Genomic DNA, 25,464 nt, shown 5'->3' on the forward strand with positions numbered 1-25,464 from the left:
AAAAAGGAAACCTCCTGAAGTGAAATGGACACTATGAGAAATGGTGATTTGATCAGCATAGCCCTGACTGCTAATGGACAACTTAATACATTATCCCTCATAGTATTTTTTTTTGTCTGTTCTACTTAATATGACTGGTTTCATTCTGTAATTATCACACAGTTATTCTTAAGTGTTGAAAATTAACTGAAATGTGATCCCTGTTAAACATAAGAGTGGGAATAAGAGAGGGAAGAGATGTATAATTTGGGGCATGCTCAGGCTGACTTGCCCCAATTGGTAGAGTTGGAAACATACCAGGGGATTCCAATTCAATCCCATCAAGGTGGCATGTGCCAATGCCATCTCACTATTCCAAGTGATCAATTTCAGTTCACAATTGATCATAATGAAAGGACTAAGAGTCAAAGGGAGCACATAAACAAGTCTAGTATCTGCTAACACCAACCGATAGAATAAATAAAGGGGAGAGTGATCCAACATGGGAAGTGAGATACTCAGCAGACTCATAGAATGGCGGATGTCCTAAATAGCACTCTGGCCTCAGAATCAGCCCTAAAGGCACTCGGATCTGGCTGAAAAGCCCATGAGAGTATTTCAGGCATGGAAAGCCAAGACACTCTGGCAAAAAGATCTCTGTGAGTGAGATCCCAGTGGAAAGAACAGGTCTTCAAAGAGGGAGGTGCCTTTCTCTGAAGGGAGGAGAGAACCTCCACTTTGACTATGACCGTGTCTAAACAAGATAAGAGTCGGAGAACTCAAGGGGCTTCCATAGCCTTGGAAACTCATGACTGGTGCATAGGGAGATTACTGATGCCATAAACAGGAGTGTCAATTTGTAAAGTCAACAACAGGAGTCACTGTGCACTTACTCCTCATGTAGGATCTCTGTCCTTAACGTGCTGTACACTGAGGCTTAATGCTATAACGAGTACTCAAACAGTATATTTCACTTTGTGTTTCTGTGGGGGTGCAAACGATTGAAATCTTTACTTAATGTACACTAAACTGATCTTCTGTAAAAAAAAAAAAAAGAAAAAGAAAAAAAAAGAAATTATCAATTCCCAACTTGACTCTCACTGGGATTAAACATGACAATAGGTCTGATCTGATTTCATCATCATTTAAAAAAAATCATCTATTATTTTTCACTTTATGTTTCTGTGTGGGAGCAAACTGTTGAAATACTTACTTAAGGTATACTAAGCTGATCTTCTGTATATTAAGATAATCGAAAATGAATCTTGATGTGAATGGAAGGGGAGAGGGAGTGGGAAAGGGGAGGGTTGTGGGTGGGAGGGACGTTATGGGGGGGAAGCCATTGTAATCCATAAGTCGTACTTTGGAAATTTATATTCATTAAATAAAAGATAAAAAAAAATTTTCTAACACCAGAAAAAAAAATTATCTGTCAACTAGAAAGGTTTTTTGTAAGAGTAGATGAGAAACTTCTTCATTACTCAAGAATTAAGTGTCATCATTGGAAATGATGTAAAAAATTGAAACAATATAAAGAAATGTCAATTTAAATAAAAACAGATCTAACCCATTACATACTGTTAATATAAATTATCTTTGATAAGGATATTTGATAATACATTTTTCATATATGACTTATAAGAAGTCCTATGGTAATTGGCCTGGTGATCTGTGCTTGCTAAGTGTCTGTATTCACAGGAAAATATACTTGAGACTTTATGACAGAAAACATTTTTACATTGAAGTCAATTGGCCATTGAAATTGTGCATCTAGTCTCCTACTAAAACCAGGACTTTGGAACTGTCTTTTTTGATATTTACAAGTCAAAGAGGTACTTCCTAGGTAGTGGAAACAGATATTTCTGTTTCAAAAAGATTGGTAAAATCTTATTTATCTGTGAAAAGTATGTACATATATTTCAAAAACACAGAAAAATAATTCCATATAAATATTTTCTGAATTAAAGGCTACAGCAAAATTACAAAGAGGGAAAGTTGACTCCAACTGAATGTGACATAAGGCACCTGAAAGGTGACCTTTATGCACTGTGTGCAGATTAAGAGGTTCAGTAGGGAGGGAAAAAGCAAAAAAGGAGGAGATGCAAAGACTCATGGAGGGATGCATTGTAGTGTTTATTCCCGATCTTTTTGGGCTATGATGTTTATTTAGGCAAGGATGTGCTCATGTTGATTCCTATTTGCATGTTGTCAGGTGACATCAAAATGCACTTGTCTAAAAGCCCAAGCTGGTGGAGTGACAAGGTTGTTGCTGCAGATTCTGGGCCTAAAGGTGAGAGTACAACAGGTGTCCTCCAGGTGCCTATATGTATTTTCAAGAGAAACCTCTAGGAGAACAAGCACTGTGGATGGCATTTCAGGGGGTAGAGCTTAGGCCCGGGAGCTAATGAGAAAGCATTGTATATGGTGACAGAAAATAGAGGGCAGGAATCTGCCCTAAGAACTCACTGCTGAGTCCTTCACCCCTGCTAGCACAGAATGTGCAGAACAGAGTTTTCCTTCCTAGAGACACTGCGTCACATGTGTGGCTGAGATTCACATACTAGAGTCAATACCAGAGGCACTTGCTCTTAGTTTCAGAAAAAATTTTTTTTACAGAGTGGACAGTGAGAGAGAGAGAGACAGAGAGAAAGGTCTTCCTTTGCCATTGGTTCACCCTCCAATGGCCACCACGGCCAGCGCACTGTGGCCGGCGCACCAATCAGAAGGCAGGAGCCAGGTGCTTTTCCTGGTTTCCCATGCGGGTGCAGGGCCCAAGCACTTGGGCCATCCTCCACTGCACTCCCGGGCCACAGCAGAGAGCTGGCCTGGAAGAGGGGCAACCAGGACAGAATCCAGCACCCTGACGGGACTAGAACCCAGTGTGCCAGTGTTGCAGGTGGAGGATTAGCCTATTGAGCCGTGGCTCTGGCCTAAGTTTCAGAAACTTAAGATACCAAACAACATCCTTTCCCCAGGCATCTCTTGGGTTGTATCATCAGGAACTTTTCAGAGAGGCAACTCAAATTTGTATATCAATGAGCAGACCAGCAAAGGTGGAGAAAGTTTTAATAGTTTGTTTTGAGAATGGATAGAGACTTTTGGCAAGGATTCCATGAATGCATTGATGATACCTGGAGAAGTCATGGCCATGTTTGGATTTACTCATAATGGTAGAGCTAGAAACATGCCAGGGGATTCCAATTCAATCCCATCAAGGTGACACGTATCAATGCCATCTTGTTAAAGTGATCAGTTTAAGTTCATAATTGATAAAAAAGATAGGATTAAGTGTCAAAGGGATTACATAAATAAGACCAGTGTGTGCAAATAATTGATATAATTAAAAAGGAGAGAATGACCCAACATGGGAAGCAGGATACACAGCAGACCCAGAGAATGGCAAAAGCCCTAAACAGCACTCTGGACTCAGAATCAGCCCTTAAGGCATTCGGATCTGGCTAAAAAGCCCATGAGAGTTTCCCAGGCATGGAAAGCCAAGATATTGTGGCAAAAAAAATGACCTAAATGAAATATCTCTGTGAGTGAGATCCCAGCGGAAAGAATGGGCCATAAAAAAAGGAGGTACCTTTCTTTGAAGGAAGGAGAGACCTTCCACTTTGACTATGGCCTTGTCTAAATAAGATCGGAGTTGGTGAACTCAAGAGGCTTCCATAGCCTTGGGAGCTCATGGCAAGAGCCTCGGGTGATTACTGACATCATAAATAAGAGTGTCAATTGTTAAATCAACAATGGGAGTCACTGTGCTCCTGCTTCCCATGTAGTACCTCTGCCCTTCATGTGTTGTACTACGCGAATTAATAGTAAAACTACTACTCAAACAGTGCTCTATACTTTGTGTGTCTGTGTGGATGCAAACTGTTGAAATCTTTACTTAGTATATACTAAGTTGATCTGTATATAAAGATAATCAAAAATGAATCATGATGTAGAATGGGATGGGAGAGGGAGTGAGAGATGGGATGGTTGCAGGTGGGAGGGAGGTTATGGAGGCAAAAGCTGCTATAATTCAAAAGTTGTACTTTGGAAATTTATATTTATTAAATAAAAGTTGAAAAGAAAAAAAAAACAAAAAAGAAACAAAACAGCTATCATTGTAGTAGTTCAGATTTTTGTCTATTTTTTCCCAAGAATTTTAATATCACATACACCTCCCTTTGAAGTACTTACATTTCCTCAATTTAAATTTTATTGATTGCTTAAGGAAAATTGCAAAAGAAAAATAATTTTAATTTTTAGTAGTATAAAAGTAATAGATATCATATATTTCATAGATGCAGTTCTAAGAAGGTACCCATACTTTTCTCCCTTCCGCTCTCCCTCCCTCAATCCTTCTCATCCCTTCCACTTTTTCTTTAATTTTTTTGCAAAGACATAGTGTTGTTAAAAAAATTATTTGAAAGTCAGAGTTACACATAAAGAGAAGCAGAGACACAGAGAGACAGGGAGAGAGAGAAAGAGAAAGAGGTCTTCCATCTGCTGGTTCACTTCCCAGTTGGCCACAATGGTCATAGTTGTGCCAATCCAAAACCAGGGAACCAGGAGCTTCCTCCAGGTCTTTCACATGGGTGCAGGGGCCCAAGGACTTGGGCCATCTTCCACTGCTTTCCCAGTCCATAGCAGAGAGCTGGATCAGAAATGGAGCAGCTGGGACTTGAATCGGTGCCCATATGGGATGCTGGCACTGCAGGAGGTGGCTTTACCTGCTATGACACAGTGCTGGCCCCTAGAATATATTTCTTCTTCTTTTTTAAATTGTTACTGATATTAAGCTTATTTATTCTTTCATTTATTGAAAGGCAGGTTAAAATCTCACATTTGTATCTGTGTGTGTGTGTGCATGTCACATTTTTCTTCATGTTATTTGGTTATATATATATATATATATATATATATATTACTTGACAGGTAGGGTTAAGAGAGAGAGAGAGAGAGAGAGAGAGGTCTTCCTTCCATTGTTTCATCCCCCAAATGGCCATTATGGCTGGAACTGCACAGATCTGAAGCCAGGAGCCAGGAACCAGGAGCTTTTTCTGGGTCTCCCATGCAGGTGCAGGGCCCAAGTACTTGGGCCATCCTCCACTGCCTTCCTCGGACATAGCAGAGCTGAACTGGAAGAGGAGCAACCAGGACTAGAACCGGCATCCATATGGGATGCCGGTACTGCAGGCGGAGAATTAACCAAGTGAGCTACAGCGCTGGCCCCTAGAATGTATTTCTTATATTATTTTTGTTTTGATAGCTGTTAATATCTTCTCCCTATCACTCTCACGTCCTCACATCTCCTTCCCAGTCTTAAAGTCCTCACTAGTCTATATTCAGATAGATGTAATTTTTAGGTTTCATATACGAATGAGAATAGATGGGATCTGTCTTTCCAAACTGAGCATTTCATTTAACTTGATACTCTCTAGCACCATTTAGTCTGCTGCATATAACAGCATTTCACTATTTGTCATGGATGAATAATATTCATTATGCTCACATGCCTCATTTATCCATCCATTATTGGATCTCTAGTTTGATTTCATATCTTGTGGATAGTGAAGCAGTATATGTGGGAGTACAGGTATCTTTTTGATATGATGATTTCATTTCTTTTGGATATCTGCATGGAAGTGGGATAAATGTGTCATATTTGAAATCTATTTTCAGTTTTCTGAAGAACATAAATCTGTTCTCCGTAGTGGTTGTACTAATTTACATTCACATCAATAGTGCATGAGTTCCTATTTTTCCATATCCTCACCAGATTTTCCTATTTCTTTTCCTTTTTCATAACAATCTAAGCTTAGATGATATCTCATTGTGATTTTGATCTTCACTTCCTGTATGACTGATGATATTAAGTACTTTTCACACATTTGTTGTCTATCTGGATTTTTCTTTAGATAAATGTATATTCATATCCTTTCCCCAATCTCGTCAGATTATTTGCTTTTTGGTTATTTAAGCTTTTTTTTGTTTGTTATTCCAGTGAAAGAGAAGGGGTGGGGAAGTCAGAGAGAATGCCTGTCGACTTTTTCATTTCCCAAATGCTCACAAAAGTGCTAACCCAGAACTAGAGCCAAAGCCAAAAAAACAGTTTGGTCTGCCATGTGGGAGATAGCAACTCAATTGTTTCAGCCAGCAGTGCTGCCTCTCAAAGTCTGCGTTAGTAGAAACCAGAATTTGCAGCCAGAGCTGGGAATTAAACTCAGGCACTCTGATGTGGGACATGGATGTCTGAACCAAGCAAAACATTTATTCCAAATATTCAATTTTTTGAGTTCTTAGCATATTTTTTTTGACATGAACTTTTCATTAGATAAAGACTTTTCAAAATGGTATTTCATTTTTTAGATTGTCTCTTCACTATATTCATTTGCTGTGGAGAAGTTTCTTAATTGGTTTCCATCTGCTGGTTTACTCCCCAGAGGGCCACAATAGCAGAGGCTGAGCCATGCTGAAGCCACGAACCCAGAATGCCATCCCTGTCCTCCAAATGGGTAGAAGGAACCCATATACTTAGGTCATCATCTGCTACCTTCTGGGCACATGATTACAAAATTGGATCATCAGCACAGGTCAGTGTGGACTAGAATTGGCACTCTAATATGAATGCCGGTGTCCCCACAATGGCAGACATATGTCATATATTATGACTAATGTGGCCAGAAACAAAAAATAAGGAATTAGGTAATCAATATTTGTATAAAATAATTAAAAATAAAGCTAAATTTTCTAAAGTATGTAGAGCCATTACTATGTGTGAATATTATAAAAATATGTGAATGAAGAAAGATAGAATGGTTCAGATAACAGTTTACATAGACTTATGAAAGAGAACAATTTTAAGAAAATGTGAATGAAGAACAGTAATAATGGGGTTGGCACCATGGCTTACCTGGTTAATCCTCCACCTGCGGCGCCGGCATCCCATATGGGTGCCAGGTTCTAGTCCCAGTTGCTCCTCTTTCAGTCCAGCTCTCTGCTGTGGCCCCTGCACCCGCATGGGAGACCAGGAAGGAGCACCTGGCTCCTGGCTTCCGATCGGCAAAGTGCCAGCTGTAGTGGCCATTTGGGGGGTGAAGCAACAGAAGGAAGATCTTTCTCTCTGTCTCTCCCTCTCACTGTCTATAACTCTACCTGTCAAATTTAAAAAAAAAAAAGGAAATATGTAGGCTAAAAGAAAATAGGAAAGATTTTTGAAAAAATGAGCAAGTCACCTTAAAACAAACAAACAAACAAACAAAAGCCCACTATTATCAGATGGAGAGCAATTGTGGGTGACACAATAAGTTTAAATTATAAAACTGTCTTATAATTTTAAAGCTAAAATAAAAATATGACGCCTGGTGGTCCCCAGCCAAGGAGTCCAGGCGTAGTGGAGTGCCCTGGACCCCTCTTGGTGCCTCCCTGCTCCAGCCACTGGGAGTTCCTGGGGGTCCGTGTTCACAGCTCAGCCAAGCCAGAACGCTACCCAGAGGGCCACATTCGCCGGGACCAGGAGCGCGTAGGCTCTGGGGATAGTGCCTTGGCCGGCAGCCTCCATGCAGTGCACAGGGTGCCTCAGGGCGTGAGCCCTCTGGCCAAGGGCATCCTGCACCTCCCTGCCATTCTGGCTCTCCTGACCATGGACTGCTGAGCTGACTGAGGTCTGACCATTTCTGGGGCTGGACCCCAAAAACTAACCGTGGGTTTTCAATGAGAAAAGCATAGTTGTGAGAATCGCAAGTGTCAAGTGACAAAGAGCCAGGATTTGGGACAGGGAGGTCCCGGGTCCACCAGGTGGTACCACGAAGACCCTCCAGAGCCCTTGGGAGAGAGAGACAGTGTGGATACTCTGCCATCTCATTGTCTCTGAGGACAGCCATGCTGGGCTCAAGTGCCTCAGAGGGACCGGTTGTGGCGCCGTACCGCAAGCCTGTCTGGCACTTTGGCTCTGACTTCTGGAAGAACTTCTGCAGAGGGAAGAAAATGGAGGCAGAAGGGTGAGTCAATGTGTGATACCAGCCATGTCTCTGACACAGTGGAGAGCTCACCTCCTACCTCTGAATGCAGACCCAGCCACCATCCACCACCCAGGTCCTCCTGAAGGAGTGGGATGTGGGCGGGGAGGAACATTCCACCTGTGGTTACTCGCCATCCCAACAGCTCCCCTGGAGCTACACACGTGGAGAGCTCCCATGTACCCTCAGAAGGTGATGACTGCGCTTCTCCACCTGAAGTCCAGGGACTGCTGCGATGGCTGGGCATCCTGGAGCTGCTGTCGAGGCTGGTGACTTCACCCGTGCCACCACCTTCCTTCACAAGGACAGGCAAGGGCACAGCCTGTTCAGCTGTTCACAGCCCTGCAGTGGGGGAGGGCTAGAGATCTCTAGATGTTCAAGCCATATTGAGGATGTTTGATGACCTGGATGCAGTGGTCACCAGATTGCCACGTCATTTAGAAAACCAGCAGGAACATGAGAGGATTTCGAGAATATATAAAGAGTTTAAGAAAAGCCGGCGCCGTGGCTCAATAGGCTAATCCTCCACCTTGCGGCGCCGGCACACCGGGTTCTAGTCCCGGTCAGGGCGCCGGGTTCTGTCCCGGTTGCCCCTCTTCCAGGCCAGCTCTCTGCTATGGCCAGGGAGTGCAGTGGAGGATGGCCCAGGTGCTTGGGCCCTGCACCCCATGGGAGACCAGGAAAAGCACCTGGCTCCTGGCTCCTGCCATTGGATCAGCGCGGTGCGCCGGCTGCAGCGGCGGCCATTGGAGGGTGAACCAACGGCAAAAGGAAGACCTTTCTCTCTCTGTCTCTCTCTCTCACTGTCCACTCTGCCTATCAAAAATAAAAAAAAAATTAAAAAAAAAGAGTTTAAGAAAAAATAATCCTTCATTTCTGGGTGAAAAAAAGAATGCTGTGATTACCTAAAGAATAAATTTTCTCACAGAAACGAAGAATTCAATAATATGAGAAAGTAATGAATTGGGATATATATATATATATATATATATAGTTATTCTTAGATTTTATTTGAAACTAATTTTCATAGCAAATTTTTAAAACTTTTATTTAATAAATGTAAACTTCCAAAGTACAACTTTTGGATTACAGTGGCTTTTCCCCCAGTAATCTCCCTCCCACCCGCAACCATCCCATCTCCTGCTCCTTCTCCCATCCCATTCACATCAAGATTCATTTTCAATTATCTTTCTATACAGAGGATCAATTTAGTATATACTAAATAAAGATTTCAACAGTTTGTACCTACAGAGAAACACAAAGTGTAAAGTTGACTGCTCACTTACTGCCTATTTATACTAGTTTCTGCAGCAGACAAATGTTTTCTGATTCAGTTTCCAGTTGCTTTAACCAGTATGCCATGTTTAAAAGTATGATTTCATTCAAACATTTCAAAACAAATTCAAGATTCACTAAGGGCCTTTACTAAAAATGGAAGGAATCTTGTGTTCATCTGTATATGGTTTTATATTGATTTATGTCCTTTACAGGTGCTGTGTTTTTCAAGATTACATCCTTGCAGTGTGATGAGCAAGTGAACTATCAGTTCTGGTGGTACATTATCCTCTAATCCTCAGGCAAGCTCCTAGGATTTTTCTAAGACAAACCTTTTCAGAGGTGCCATTTCTTTCCTTTGAGAGGGGTTTGAATCCCACACCAACATTTGCCAACTTTATAATTCTAGGCAAGTCCTTAATCTCTTTGTATCTGTTTCCTCTTCAGTAAAATGAGGCAAAAGTGTAGCAGTACCTACCTTATGGGGTGGTTATGAGAATTAAGTAAGCTCATATTTGTAAAGTATTTAGGCAGAGCCTGACACACTATAGGCATTATATTTGTATTTGTGAAATGAATAAAATTCATGTGCATCTAAGAGAAAGTCCCTAATAGACAAGTTCAGCCAGCTAATAACAAGGCCATGTATCTTATAACTTTTATGTTTGTGCTGTTAAGTCTTAAAATCCTTAGCCTTTGGCAGGTGCCTCATTTCCCATGGGATCCAATCCAGAGCCCCATCTTTTTAAATCAATACAGCTGTCCACATATCACTCTATTCTGACAATCCAGCCTGTCCTGATATGCATCAAATATAGTTACATGAATGACTCCCCTTTCGTATGAATGCGAATGCCCAAAGATGTTACATTTATTTGAAATCTCCCTTGGATCTATTGGGATGCTTCATCTTTCAAATAATTATTTTGACTTTGGGGTATATTCATGAGAACTATTTTATTAGTAGTAGTATGAACAAAAAATTTTTAAATACTCATCCTTATTGAATCCTATTCAGTAACATCCATCTCATAGATCATTTCCCAGGTGTAAAATTATAGTTTCTGCATATGACAACTGCCATTCCAATAACTAATAATCAGAGAGTTTTCTGAAGTGATAAAGCCAAAGGGAAAACAGAAGCTTAGAAAGTATTGGTTACTGAATGAAATGCCTGGTTTTTCATTGTCAATGCAAACTTTATTAGTATTTGTTGTTAAAGCTTTAATCTCACGGGTCCCAAATTGAGTACCTTGTGCTGTGTCTCAAGAGCACACGAGCATCAAAGGAAGTCTAAGGCACTATTGGAGACCCCCACATGTGGAACTTCACTTCCTGATTTATATTTTGGGGACCTATGTTAATATTTCACTTTAAGAACACCAATTTTTTTCTTCCCCCTGCCTCCCCCAGATCCCCAGTTTAAGGAAAGCCCCCAGCCTGTCATGCCAAAGAGGAAAGTGACCTTCCAAGGCAGTGGAAGACGGGAATGAGGAGGATGAAATCAGGGTTACCAGGAAGAAGATGGTAAAGCCTGTGAGTCGGGCCAGGAGACCTAGGGGCCGCTTCAAAGGCAAATGCTCTGGACAGCAATGAGGAGGAGGAGGAGGAGGAGGAATCCAGCAAGTATGACATCCTGGCTTCAGAGGATGTGGAAGGTCAGGAAGCAGCCACAGTGCACAGTGAAGGGGGAGTGTGCATCACACCCTTCAACCTGCAGGAGGAGATGGAGGAAATTTAATTTGAGAGACAGCAACTACTTCCTGAACCTGGAGGCTCAGATCCGAGAGAGCTGGCTGGACAACATTGGCTATGTGAAAATCAGGGAGAGGGCACCGGATCAGTGCCAGGTTTCAGGCTCAGAGGAGGAGGACAGTCTGGGCCAGACACCAACGAGTGCTCAAGCTCTCTTGGAGGGACTTTCAGTGCTGCTTCTGCTGAGGGAGACAGTGGCTGGGACAATGAGACATCTGTGGGCAAGAAGAGAGGGCAAAGGGAACAGCAAGGGGCCCGGGTGGCCCAGTTTCCCCCAGGGCCTGGACCGGCTGCCTGGGTTGGCTGACCAGATGGTGGCCCTGGGAATCCTTGACATGTACCAGGAAATGTGGGAGTGGTTGGCCATGTGGCTGAATGGTTTGGAGTGAAGGACCCAGGGATTTCAGGATTCCACACTCCCACCTCCCCATGCTGAGGTGGCCCCAACCCCTTTCCAGAGGGGAGAAGCAGAGTCATCAGAAGATGGCCTGGTGAACATGATGTAGGAATATAAGTGGAAGAGCACCGAGGAGGCCGGGTTGTACAGTCCCTTCACTAGCTCCCAGATGCAGACTTGGGTGAGCAAAGGCTACTTCCCAATGGTGTTTATTGCTGAAAGCTTGACTCCCCTGGGAGTCAGCTCTACAACTCCAAATGCATTGGCTTGGACATCTGCACCTGAGCCTGCCAAGGGCTCAGTTGAAGCCTTTTATTTTCAATTTGCCTTTTAAGTGTTTTATTGGCTTTCTGAGGTTTCAAGAGGCAGAGAGTTCCTGCCTTGACTGGGCTGGGGAGGTGGGGGGTGTCCTGAACACAGAGTTTAGCAAAGACACTGGTAGCACTGGTAGGAGCTCTGGGTGGGTGGGGAGAAGGCATGTGGGGGGGCTGGAGGGTGGGGACTCTTTGGGAACAGGGTATACAGGTATACAGTCAGCTCTGGCAGGAAGGGCTTTTCTGGAGAGACACTGAGGAGAGAGGAGAACCTGAGATGCTGAGGGAAACCCCAGAGGGAAGCCAGGTGCCCCCTGTGAGGGGACAGGGACCCCTGCTTCCTGGGGTGCTGGCATGCCCCGCCCCCCCCACCAGTGTCCACGTGTTGGGCAGAGACCCCACTTCAAACCCAAAATTTCCTGGAGGCACAGTATCAGGACCCCAAAGCCTCCTGGGACCTCACTCTGGGAGCAGCTCAGGTGACCCCAATGGGAGCAGTCAGGAGCCCTGGCCACTTTCCTCTGCCCTGGGAGTACTCCAGAGGCAGGCACTTCTATGGGCATCTGGCACAGAGTGAAGCTTGGGGAAGGAGGACAGGGAGGGGGAGGAGTAGTTGGAGCTGAACTGGGTCCCCGAGCAGTGGGAGCCTCTACGCCCCCACTGATGCTCGGCTGTGACAGGCATCCCAGCGTAGAGTGGGGGATTGGTCCAAACCCATGCCTGTGCCTCAGCAGCCACTGTGCTGCGAGTCTTGCTGGAATTTGGGGAGCCGGTCCCCAGCTGTCTCAGGCACAGAGAATATTGGAGGCCACTTGTCAATTTCTTTTTTTTTAATTTTTATTTAATGAATATAAATTTCCAAACTACAGCTTATGGATTACAATGGCTTCCCCCCCATAACGTCCCTCCCACCCGCAACCCTACCCTTTCCCACTCCCTCTCCCCTTCCATTCACATCAAGATTCTTTTTTTTTTTTTTTTTTTTTTTTTTTTTTTTTTTTTTTTACAGGCAGAGTGGACAGTGAGAGAGAGAGACAGAGAGAAAGGTCTTCCTTTGCCGTTGGTTCACCCTCCAATGGCCGCCGCGGCCAGCGCGCTGCGGCCGGCGCACCACGCTGATCCGATGGCAGGAGCCAGGAGCCAGGTGCTTTTCCTGGTCTCCCATGGGGTGCAGGGCCCAAGCACCTGGGCCATCCTCCACTGCACTCCCTGGCCACAGCAGAGGGCTGGCCTGGAAGAGGGGCAACCGGGACAGAATCCGGCGCCCCGACCGGGACTAGAATCCGGTGTGCCGGCGCCGCTAGGCGGAGGATTAGCCTAGTGAGCTGCGGCGCCGGCCCAAGATTCATTTTTGATTCTCATTATATATAGAAGATCCATTTAGCATACATTAAGTAAAGATTTCAACAGTTTGCTCCCACACAGAAACATAAAGTGAAAAATAATAGATGATTTGTTTTAAATGATGATGAAATCAGATCAGACCTATTGTCATGTTTAATCCCAGTGAGAGTCAAGTTGGGAATTGATAATTTCTTTTTTTTTTTTTTTTACAGAAGATCAGTTTAGTATACGTTAAATAAAGCTTTCAACAGTTTGCACCCCCATAGAAACACAAAGTGAAATATACTGTTTGAGTACTCGTTATAGCATTAAGTTTCAATATACAGCACATTAAGGACAGATATCCTACATGAGGAGTAAGTGCACAGTGACTCCTGTTGTTGAATAACAAATTGACACTCCTGTTTATGGTGTCAGTAATCTCCCTATGCTCCAGTCGTGAGTTTCAAGGCTATGGAAGCCTTTTGAGTTCACTGACTCTGATCATATTTAGACAAGGTCATAGTCAAAGTGGAAGTTCTCTCCTCCCTTCAGAGAAAGGTACCTCCTTCTTTGAAGACCTGTTCTTTCCACTGAGATCTCACTCACAGAGATCTTTCATTTAGGTGTTTTTTTTCCAGAGTGTCTTGGCTTTCCATGCCTGTAATACTCTCATGGGCTTTTCAGCCAGATCCGAATGCCTTTAGGGCTGATTCTGAGGCCAGAGTGCTATTTAGGACATCCGCCATTCTATGAGTCTGCTGAGTATCTCGCTTCCCATGTTGGATCACTCTCCCCTTTATTTATTCTATCGGTTAGTGTTAGCAGGTACTAGTCTTCTTTATGTGATCCCTTTGGCTCTTAGTCATTATGATCAATTGTGAACTGAAATTGATCACTTGGAATAGTGAGATGGCATTGGTACATGCCACCTTGATGGGATTGAATTGGAATCCCCTGGTATGTTTCTAACTCTACCATTTGGGGCAAGTCAGCTTGAGCATGCTCCCATCTCTTCCCTCTCTTATTCCCACTCTTATGTTTAACAGGGATCACATTTCAGTTAAATTTCAACACTTAAGAATAACTGTTTGATAATTACAGAATTAAACCAGTCATATTAAGTAGAACAGACAAAAAACTACTAAGAGGGATAATGTGTTAAGTTGTTCATTAACAGTCAGGGCTATGCTGATCAAGTCACCGTTTCCCATAGTGTCCATTTCACTTCAACAGGTTTCCTTTTTGGTGTTCAGTCAGTTGTCACCGATCAGGGAGAACATATGGTATTTGTCCCTTTGGGACTGGCTTACTTCACTCAGCATGATGTGTTCCAGATTCCTCCATTTTGTTGCAAATGACTGGATTTCATTGTTTCTTACTGTGGTATAGTATTCTTTTTTTTAACTTTTATTTAATGAATATGAATTTCCAAAGTACGACTTATGGATTACAATGGCTTCCCCCCCGTAACGTCCCTCCCACCCACAACCCTCCCCTTTCCCACTCCCTCTCCCCTTCCATTCACATCAAGATTCATTTTCAATTATCTTAATATACAGAAGATCAGCTTAGTATACATTAAGTAAGGATTTCAACAGTTTGCTCCCACACAGGAACATAAAGTGAAAAATAATAGATGATTTTTTTAAATGATGATGAAATCAGATCAGACCTATTGTCATGTTTAATCCCAGTGAGAGTCAAGTTGGGAATTGATAATTTCTTTTTTTTTTTTTACAGAAGATCAGTTTAGTATGCATTAAGTAAAGATTTCAACAGTTTGCACCCGCATAGAAACACAAAGTGAAATATATTGTTTGTGTGGGGGGCAACTCGGACTAGACTGTTACTGGAATTAAGACTTATTCTATGCATCTGCTTTCCCACAATATGGTGCTGGGAGAGAAGAAAGCAGCTTCTACACAGCTGCCTCCAGTTCAACCAATAAACAGCAGGACCTGCTCCTGATTGGAGGAGAGCAGCGTACTCAGCATGTGGGTAGCAGAGTTGGGATTGGTGGAAGAGGACTATAAAGGAGGAGAGAGACAACATGCTCGAGGAACATCTATCTGAAGGAACACCTGTGCAGCCCCCGAGAGAGCCGGCCGGCGGTGTGCCGCTCCCCCGCGGAAGTGGGGAAAGTGGCAGGGGGAACCGCCCTTCCACGGAGGTGGAAGGGATGGTAGCCAACCTGGGAAGAACCAGCAGCAAACCCGGGAAGGGCCGAGCAGACGAAAGAACAGCGCAGGGTCCTGTGTCGTTTCTCCACGAAGACGGGGAGCGACATAATGGTGCCGTGACTCGGATATGAAGCCTAGGCTGGGTTTAGTGTCGTTCCTCCATGAAGAGGGGGAGCGACATAATGGTGCCGTGACTCGGATATGAAGCCTAGGCAGGGTTTAGTGTCGTTCCTCCGCGAAAAGGGGATCGACAGTTTGAGTACTCGTTATAGCATTAAATCTCAATGTACAGCACATTAAGGACAGAGATCCTACATGAGGAGTAAGTGCACAGTGACTCCTGTTGTTGACTTTACCAATTGACACTCCTGTCTATGGCATCAGTAATCTCCCTATCCTCCAGTCATGAGTTTCCAAGGCTATGGAAGCCCTCTGAGTTCTCCGACTCTTATCTTGTTTAGACAAGGTCATAGTCAAAGTGGAGGTTCTCTCCTCCCTTCAGAGAAAGGTACCTCCTTCTTTGAAGACCTGTTCTTTCCACTGGGATCTCACTCACAGAGATCTTTTTGCCAGAGTGTCTTGGCTTTCCATGCCTGAAATACTCTCATGGGCTTTTCAGCCAGATCTGAGTGCCTTTAGGGCTGATTCTGAGGCCAGAGTGCTATTTAGGACATCTGCCATTCTATGAGTCTGCTGAGTATCTCACTTCTCATGTTGGATCACTCTCCCCTTTATTTATTCTATCGGTTAGTGTTAGCAGGCACTAGACTTGTTTATGTACTCCCTTTGACTCTTAGTCCTTTCATTATGATCAATTGTGAACTGAAATTGATCACTTGGAATAGTGAGATGGCATTGGCACATGCCACCTTGATGGGATTGAATTGGAATCCCCTGGTATGTTTCCAACTCTACCATTTGGGGCAAGTCAGCTTGAGCATGTCCCAAATTGTACATCTCTTCCCTCTCTTATTCCCACTCTTATGTTTAACAGGGATCACATTTCAGTTAAATTTCAACACTTAAGAATAACTGTGTGATAATTACAGAATTAAACCAGTCATATTAAGTAGAACAGACAAAACTACTAAGAGGGATAATGTGTTAAGTTGTTCATTAACAGTCAGGGCTATGCTGATCAAGTCACCTTTTCTCATGGTGTCCATTTCACTTCAACAGGTTTCCATTTTGGTGTTCAGTCAGTTGTCACCGATCAGGGACAGTCTTTGGTATCTTGATTGGTATTGCATTGAATCTATAAATTGCTTTTGGGAGAATGGACATTTTGATGATGTTGATTCTTCCAATCCATGAGCATGGAAGATTTTTACGTTTTTTGATATGCTCTTCTATTTCTTTCTATAAGATTTTGTAATTCTCATCGTAGAGATCTTTAACGTCCTTGGTTAAGTTTATTCCAAGGTATTTGATTGTTTTTGTAGCTATTGTGAATGGGATTGATCTTAGCAGTTTTTTCTCAGCCGTGGCATTGCTTGTGTATACAAAGGCTGTTGATTTTTGCGCATTATTTTTATATCCTGCCACTTTGCCAAACTCCTCTATGAGTTCCAATAGTCTCTTAGTAGAGTTCTTTGGATCCTCTACGTAAGGAATCATATCGTCTGCAAAGAGGGATAGTTTGACTTCTTTCTTCTCAATTTGTATTCCTTTAATTTCTTTTTCTTGTCTGATGGCTCTGGCTAAAACTTCCAGAACTATGTTAAATAGCAGTGGTGAGAGTGGTTATCTCTGTCTGGTGCCAGATCTCAGTGGAAATGCTTCCAGCTTTTCCCCATTCAATAGGATGCTGGCTGTGGGCTTTTCATAAATTGCTTTGATTATATTGAGGAATGTTCCTTCTATACCCAATTTGCTTAGAGTTTTCATCATGAAAGGGTGTTGAATTTTATCAAATGCTTTCTCTGCATCAATTGAGATAATCATATGGTTTTTCTTTTGCAGTCTGTTAATGTGGTGAATCACATTGATTGATTTGCAAATGTTGAACCATCCCTGCATACCAGCGATAAATCCCACTTGGTCTGGGTGGATGATTTTTCTGATGTGTTGTTGCATTCTATTGGCGAGAATTTTATTGAGGATTTTTGCGTCTATGTTCATCAGGGATATTGGTCTATAATTTTCTTTCAGTGCTGCATCTTTCTCTGGCTTAGGGATTAAGGTGATGCTGGCTTCATAGAAAGAATTTGGGAGGATTCCTTCTTTTTTGATTGTTCTGAATAGTTTGAGAAGAAATGGGATTAGTTCTTCTTTAAATTTCTGGTAGAATTCAGCAGGGAATCCATCTGGTCCTGGGCTTTTCTTTGTTGGGAGGGCCTTTATTATTACTGTTTCAATTTCTGTCTCAGTTATGGGTCTATTTAGGTTTTCTATGTCTTCATGGTTCAATTTAGGTAGGTTGCATGTGTCCAGGAATCTATCCATTTCTGATAGGTTTCCCTGTTTGTTGGCATACAAGTCCTTGTAGTAATTTCTGATGATTCTTTTTATTTTTGTGGTGTCTGTTGTTACATTTTCTTTTTCATCTCTGATTTTATTGATTTGGGTCTTTTCTCTTCTTTTTTTTTTTAGTTAGTTGGGCCAATGGGGTGTCAATTTTGTTTATTTTTTCAAAAAACCAGCTCCTCGTTTGGCTGATTTTTTGTAATTTGTTTTTCGATTCAATCCTGTTAATTTCTTCTCTGATTTTAATTATTTCTCTTCTACTAGATTTGGGTTTGGTTTGCTGCAGTTTTTCTAGGTCCTTGAGATGCGCTGAAAGCTCATTTATTTGGTACCTTTCCAATTTCTTTTTTTTTTTTGTATTCTTTTTTTTTAACTTTTATTTAATGAATATACGTTTCCAAAGTACGAATAATGGATTACTATGGCTTCCCCCCCATACCGTCCCTCCCACCCACAACCCTCCCCTTTCCCACTCCCTCTCCCCTTCCATTCACATCAAGATTCATTTTCGATTATCTTAATATACAGAAGATCAGCTTAGTATACATTAAGTAAGGATTTCAACAGTTTGCTCCCACACAGAAACATAAAGTGAAAAATAATAGATGATTTTTTTTTAATGATGATGAAATCAGTTCAGACCTACTGTCATGTTTAATCCCAGTGAGAGTCAAGTTGGGAGTTGATAGTTTCTTTTCTTTTCTTTTCTTTTTTTTTTTTAACAGAGGATCAGTTTAGTATGCATTAAGTAAAGATTTCAACAGTTTGCACCCCCATAGAAACACAAAGTGAAATATATTATTTGAGTACTTGTTATAGCATTAAATCTCAATGTACAGCACATTAAGGACAGAGATCCTACATGAGGAGTAAGTGCACAGTGACTCCTGTTGTTGACTTTACCAATTGACACTCCTGTCTATGGCATCAGTAATCTCCCTATCCTCCAGTCATGAGTTTCCAAGGCTATGGAAGCCCTCTGAGTTCTCCGACTCTTATCTTGTTTAGACAAGGTCATAGTCAAAGTGGAGGTTCTCTCCTCCCTTCAGAGAAAGGTACCTCCTTCTTTGAAGACCTGTTCTTTCCACTGAGATCTCACTCACAGAGATCTTTTGCCAGAATGTCTTGGCTTTCCATGCCTGAAATACTCTCATGGGCATTTCAGCCAGATCTGAATGCCTTTAGGGCTGACTCTGAGGCCAGAGTGCCATTCAGGACATCTGCCATTCTATGAGTGTGCTGAGTATCTCACTTCCCATGTTGGATCACTCTCCCCTTTATTTATTCTATCGGTTAGTGTTAGCAGGTACTAGACTTGCTTATGTGCTCCCTTTGACTCTTAGTCCTTTCATTATGATCAATTGTGAACTGAAATTGATCACTTGGACTAGTGAGATGGCATTGGTACATGCCACCTTGATGGGATTAAATTGGAGTCCCCTGGTATGTTTCTAACTCTACCATTTGGGGCAAGTCAGCTTGAGCATGTCCCAAATTATATATCTCTTCCCTCTCTTACTCCTACTCTTATGTTTAACAGGGATCACATTTCAGTTAAATTTCAACACTTAAGAATAACTGTGTATTAATTACAGAATTAAACCAGTCATATTAAGTAGAACAGACAAAAAAACTACTAAGAGGGATAATGTATTAAGTTGTTCATTAACAGTCAGGGCTATGCTGATCAAGTCACCGTTTCCCATAGTGTCCATTCCACTTCAACAGGTTTCCTTTTTGGTGTTCAGTCAGTTGTCACCGATCAGGGAGAACATATGGTATTTGTCCCTTTGGGACTGGCTTATTTCACTCAGCATGATGTGTTCCAGATTCCTCCATTTTGTTGCAAATGACTGCATTTCGTTGTTTCTTACTGCGGTATAGTATTCTAAAGAGTACATATCCCATAATTTCTTTATCCAGTCTACCGTTGATGGGCATTTAGGTTGGTTCCAGGTCTTGGCTATTGTGAATTGAGCTGCAATAAACATTAGGCTGCAGACCGCTTTTTTGTTTGCCAATTTAAATTCCTTTGGGTAAATTCCAAGGAGTGGGATGGCTGGGTTGAACGGTAGGGTTATCTTCAGGTTTCTGAGGAATCTCCAGACTGACTTCCATAGTGGCTTGACCAGTTTGCATTCCCACCAACAGTGGGTTAGTGTCCCTTTTTCCCCACATCCTCGCCAGCATCTGTTGTTGGTAGATTTCTGAATGTGAGCCATTCTAACTGGGGTGAGGTGGAACCTCATTGTGGTTTTGATTTGCATTTCTCTGATTGCTAATGACCTTGAACATTTTTTCATGTGCCTGCTGGCCATTTGGATTTCCTCTTTTGAAAAATGTCTATTGAGGTCCTTGGCCCATCTCTTAAGTGGGTTGTTGGTTTTGTTTTTGTGGAGTTTCTTGATCTCTTTGTAGATTCTGGTTATTAACCCTTTATCTGTTGCATAGTTTGCAAATATTTTTTCCCATTCTGTCGGTTGTCTCTTCACTCTCCTGACTGTTTCTTTTGCAGTACAGAAACTTCTCAATTTGATGCAATCCCAATAGTTAATTTTGCCTTGTCTGCCTGTGCCTCCCGGGTCTTTTCCAGAAACTCTTTGCCTGTGCCAATATCTTGAAGGGTTTCTCCAATGTTCTCTAGTAACTTGATGATGTCAGGTCGTAGATTTAGGTCTTTAATCCATGCTGAGTGGATTTTTGTGTAAGGTGAAAGGTAGGGTCTTGCTTCATGATTCTGCACGTGGAAATCCAATTTTCCCAGCACCATTTATTGAATAGACTGTCCTTGCTCAAGGAATTAGTTTTAGATCCTTGATCAAATATAAGTTGGCTGTAGATGTTTGGGTTGATTTCTGGTATTTCAATTCTGTTCCATTGGTCTATCCATCTGTTTCTGTACCAGTACCATGCTGTTTTGATTACAACTGCCCTGTAGTATGTCCTGAAATCTGGTATTGTGATGCCTCCGGCTTTGTTTTTGTTGTACAAGATTGCTTTAGCTATTCGAGGTCTCTTGTGCCTCCATATAAATTTCAGCACCAATTTTTCCAGATCTGAGAAGAAGGTCTTCGGTATCTTGATTGGTATTGCATTGAATCTATAAATTGCTTTTGGGAGAATGGACATTTTGATGATATTGATTCTTCCAATCCATGAGCATGGAAGATTTTTCCATTTCTTGGTATCCTCTTCTATTTCTTTCTTTAAGGTTTTGTAATTTTCATCGTAGAGATCTTTAACGTCCTTGGTTAAGTTTATTCCAAGGTATTTGATTGTTTTTGTAGCTATTGTGAATGGGATTGGTCTTAGAAGTTCTTCCTCAGCCATGGCATTGTCTGTGTATACAAAGGCTATTGATTTTTGTGCATTGATTTTATACCCTGCTACTTTGCCAAACTCTTCTATGAGTTCCAATAGTCTCTTGGTAGAGTTCTTTGGGTCCCCTAAATAAAGAATCATGTCATCTGCAAAGAGGGATAGTTTGAGTTCTTCCTTCCCAATTTGTATCCCTTTAATTTCTTTTTCTTGCCTAATAGCTCTGGCTAGAACCTCCAGAACTATATTGAATAGCAGTGGTGAGAGAGGACATCCCTGTCTGGTCCCAGATCTCAGTGGAAATGCTTCCAACTTTTCCCCATTCAATAGGATGTTGGCTGTGGGTTTTTCATAGATTGCTTTGATTGTATTGAGGAATGTTCCTTCCAAACCCAGTTTGCTTAGAGTTTTCATCATGAACGGGTGTTGTATTTTATCAAATGCTTTCTCGGCATCTATTGAGAGAATCATATGGTTTTTCTTCTGCAGTCTGTTAATGTGGTGTATCACATTGATTGTCTTGCGCACATTAAACCATCCCTGCATACCAGGGATAAATCCCACTTGGTCTGGGTGGATGATCTTTCTGATATGTTGTTGCATTCTATTGGCGAGAATTTTATTGAGGATTTTTGCATCTATGTTCATCAGGGATATTGGTCTGTAATTCTCTTTCAGTGCTGCATCTTTTTCCAGCTTAGGAATTAAGGTGATGCTGGCTTCATAGAAAGAATTTGGGAGGATTCCCTCTTCTTCGATTGTTCTGAATAGTTTGAGAAGAATTGGAGTTAGTTCTTCTTTAAATGTCTGGTAGAATTCAGCAGTGAATCCATCTTGTCCTGGGCTTTTCTTTGTTGGGAGGGCCTTTATTACTGTTTCAATTTCTGTCTCAGTTATGGGTCTGTTTAGGTTTTCGATGTCTTCCTGGTTCAATTTAGGTAGGTTGCATGTGTCCAGGAATCTATCCATTTCTGATAGGTTTCCCTGTTTGTTGGCATACAAGTCCTTGTAGTAATTTCTGATGATTCTTTTTATTTCTGTGGTGTCTGTTGTTACATTTCCTTTTTCATCTCTGATTTTATTGATTTGGGTCTTTTCTTTTTTTAGTTAGTTGGGCCAATGGAGTGTCAATTTTGTTTATTTTTTCAAAAAACCAGCTCCTCGTTTGGCTGATTTTTTGTAATGTTTTTATTGATTCAATCCTGTTGATTTCTTCTCTGATTTTAATTATTTCTCTTCTCCTACTAGATTTGGGTCTGGTTTGCTGTAGGTTTTCTAGATCCTTGAGTTTAATTGAAAGCTCATCTATTTGGTGCCTTTCCAATTTCTTGATGTAGGCACCTATTGATATAAACTTTCCTCTTAACACTGCTTTTGCTGCATCCCATAAGTTTTGGTATGTTGTGCTGTTATCCTCATTTACTTCCAGAAAGTTTTTGATTTCTTTTTTGATTTCTTGAATGACCCAATATTCATTCAGGAGCATGTTGTTCAATCTCCCTGTATTTGCATACTTTCTGGGGTTTCCTGAGTTGCTAATTTTCAGCTTCATCCCGCTGTGGTCTGAGAAGCTGCATGGTATGATTCTAATTCTTTTAAATTTGCTGAGACTTGCTTTATGGCCTAGTATGTGATTATTCCTTGAGAAGGTTCCATGCACTGCTGAGAAGAATGTGAAGTCTTTAGATGTAGGATTGAAAGTTCTGTAGATATCTGTTAGATCCATTTGGGCAATAGTGTCATTTAAATCTGCTGTTTCCTTGTTGATCTTCTGTCCGGATGATCTTTCTGTTTCTGAGAGTGGAGTATTGAAGTCCCCCAGTACTATTGTATTGGAATCTAAATCTCCCTTTAAGTCCCTTAACATATCTTTTAAATAGACCGGTGCCCTGTAATTAGGTGCATATACATTTATAATAGTTACATCTTCCTGTTGAATTGAACCCTTAATCATTATATAGTGCCCCTCTTTGTCTCTCTTAACAGTTTTTGTATTAAAGTTTATTTTGTCTGATATTAATATGGCTACACCTGCTTTTTTTGGTTTCTGTTGGCATGGAATATCTTTTTCCAACCTTTCACTTTCAGTCTGCATGCATCTTTGTTAGAGAGATGTGTTTCTTGTAGGCAACAAATGGTTGGGTGTTGTTCCTTGAGCCAATCAGCCCATCGGTGTCTTTTAACTGAAGAGTTAAGTCCATTAATATTTAATGTGACTGTTGATACGTAGTGACTTTGCCCTGCCATTTTCCTGGAGATATTTTCTAGTATATGCTTTGAGCTTCCCATGCTCTTTTACTTGTAGGTGTTCTTCCTTTTCCCGTCTTACATATTGATGGCCGTGTTTCTGTGTTTCTGAGTGTAGCACATCTTTAAGTATCTTTTGCAGGGCCGGAGGTGTGCCGGCAAAGTCCTTCAATTTCTGTTTGTTATGAAAGGTCTTTATTTCACCTTCATTCACAAATGAGAGCTTGGCAGGATATAATATTCTGGGCTGGCAATTTTTCTCTCTTAGCACCTGTGCTATGTCTCGCCATTCCCTCCTAGCCTGTAGTGTTTCTGATGAGAAGTCTGCTGTGAGTCTAATTGGAGATCCTCTGAGAGTAATCTGACGTTTCTCTCTTGCACATTTTAGAATCTTTTCTTTATGTTTCACTGTGGTAAGTTTAATTTAACATGTCGTGGTGAGGATCTCTTTTGGTCATGTTTATTAGGGGTTCTCTGAGCTTCCAGTACTAGGATGTCTGTGTCCTTCTCCAAACCTCAGAAATTTTCTGCTAATATCTCACTAAAAAGGCCTTCTAATCTTTTCTCCCTCTCCATGCCTTCAGGAATTCCTAGAACTCGAATGTTGGTTTTTTTAATAGTATCCTGTAGATTCCCAACAATATTTTTTAGATTTCTAATTTCCTCTTCTTTTCTTTGGTTTGACTGTATGTTTTCCTGTGCTCTGTCTTCTAAGTCCGATATTCTCTCTTCTGCGTCACCCATTCTGTTTTTAAGGCTCTCTAATGTGTTTGTCAGTTGATCTATTGAGCTCTTCATTTCATTTTGATTTCTCTTCACTATCACACTTTCCTGTTCTACTAGTTTCTGTGTTTCATTTTGATTCTTCCTGAAAATTTCATTTTCATGAGAGAGATTTTCAATCCTGTCCATTAAGGATTTCTGTAGTTCAAGGATTTGCTTTTGAAAACTTCTAAATGTTCTTATCATAAATTTTTTGAAATCCGTATCTTGCATTTCTTCTATCTCATCATCTTCATAATCTTGGCTTGGGGTGTTTTGTTTATTTGGAGGCATCATAGTGTCATTGTTGATCTTGTTCCCTCGATTTTTGTGTTTTTTGCTTGGCATAGTTAATTCTTCTTCCCTCCCTGTGCTTATTTTTATTTTATACTATGTCTGTGTTAAGTGGACTGCCTTCTGTTGGAGGAGCCTTGGAGGCTTGAGATGGGTGTGGCCTGAGAGCTCTGCTTTGTTCTTCTAAGTTACGGGTGTGCAAAGGTGACACCCTCAGGTTATTCATGGTAAATCTCTATCTTTTTATTTATTTATTTATTCAGGATGTAAGTAATACCGCACGCACTGCTGTGCAGAATTGATGGTATTTAGCTTCCGATCTCTGGCTTCTACCCAAAGAGTCTGTGCAGGGTCCATTTCTCCTCTGGACTCCCACTGGGTTGCCTAGGCTACTGAATTGTAACGACTCAGTTCCTTAGCTCTCCCATGTTGTTATGTAAATCCAGAGTGGGGCCTGCTCTTTGTCTCTTGCTCACCTTTGCAAGGTTGGCGAAGAGAGAAACTACAGAGAAACTCATCTGTACCAGTACCCCCCCCCTCACCTTTTTTCCTTCTCTCCAGTAGTCAGTCTGGTGAACTTTCCTGCTCCCCTCTAGATTCTGACCGCCATTTCCCCACCAATGTCTCAGGTTACTGAGCTCACCTCCCCTTCCAGTGCTGATGTGTGGACTCAGAGCCCTGGACGTCCCTGCTCTCCCTGCTGGTGTCTGTGTGACATCTTCTCCCCTTCCTGCAGTGGCGTGCAGACGCTGCGGCTCCCGCGGCTCGGCTTCCACACAGTGGGCAACCTTGTTCTCTCAGTAGGTCCTCTGAGTCACAGCCACTAGATCCGGAAGAGTTTCCTCTGCAATTTTTTCCTGATCCTTTTTCTGAGGCTACCGTAACTCCACTTTTATTAAGCTAAATTTTCCCAGACTATCGTGCACGCCCTCACTATTCCGCCATCTTGGCTCCACCCCTCATCAATTTCTTTTTCCCAATAAAAACTTTCAGATGTGCATGAGGGCCTCAGCTCTCCTGATGGCTAGGGGCCTTGTCTGCATCCCCTTCAGACTTATAAAAAGAAAAAAAAAATCCAGTGCTTTTGAAAAAACAGCTAAAACAACATTTTGATGGAGTGGCAAAGGGCTAGATCAATATTG

The 25,464-nt window shown here is 41.9% G+C and overlaps 1 pseudogene; it reads left to right on the top strand.

Moving 5' to 3' along the window:
* The first annotated feature begins 10,708 nt into the window (after positions 1-10,708).
* Positions 10,709-11,700, top strand: LOC149120541 (CD2 antigen cytoplasmic tail-binding protein 2 pseudogene; annotated as a pseudogene).
* Positions 11,701-25,464: the final 13,764 nt, after the last annotated feature.

This window comes from Oryctolagus cuniculus, chromosome 19, assembly GCF_051225735.1.
Source record: "Oryctolagus cuniculus isolate XC-2025 breed Fujian yellow rabbit chromosome 19, ASM5122573v1, whole genome shotgun sequence".
Taxonomy (NCBI): Eukaryota; Metazoa; Chordata; class Mammalia; order Lagomorpha; family Leporidae; genus Oryctolagus; species Oryctolagus cuniculus.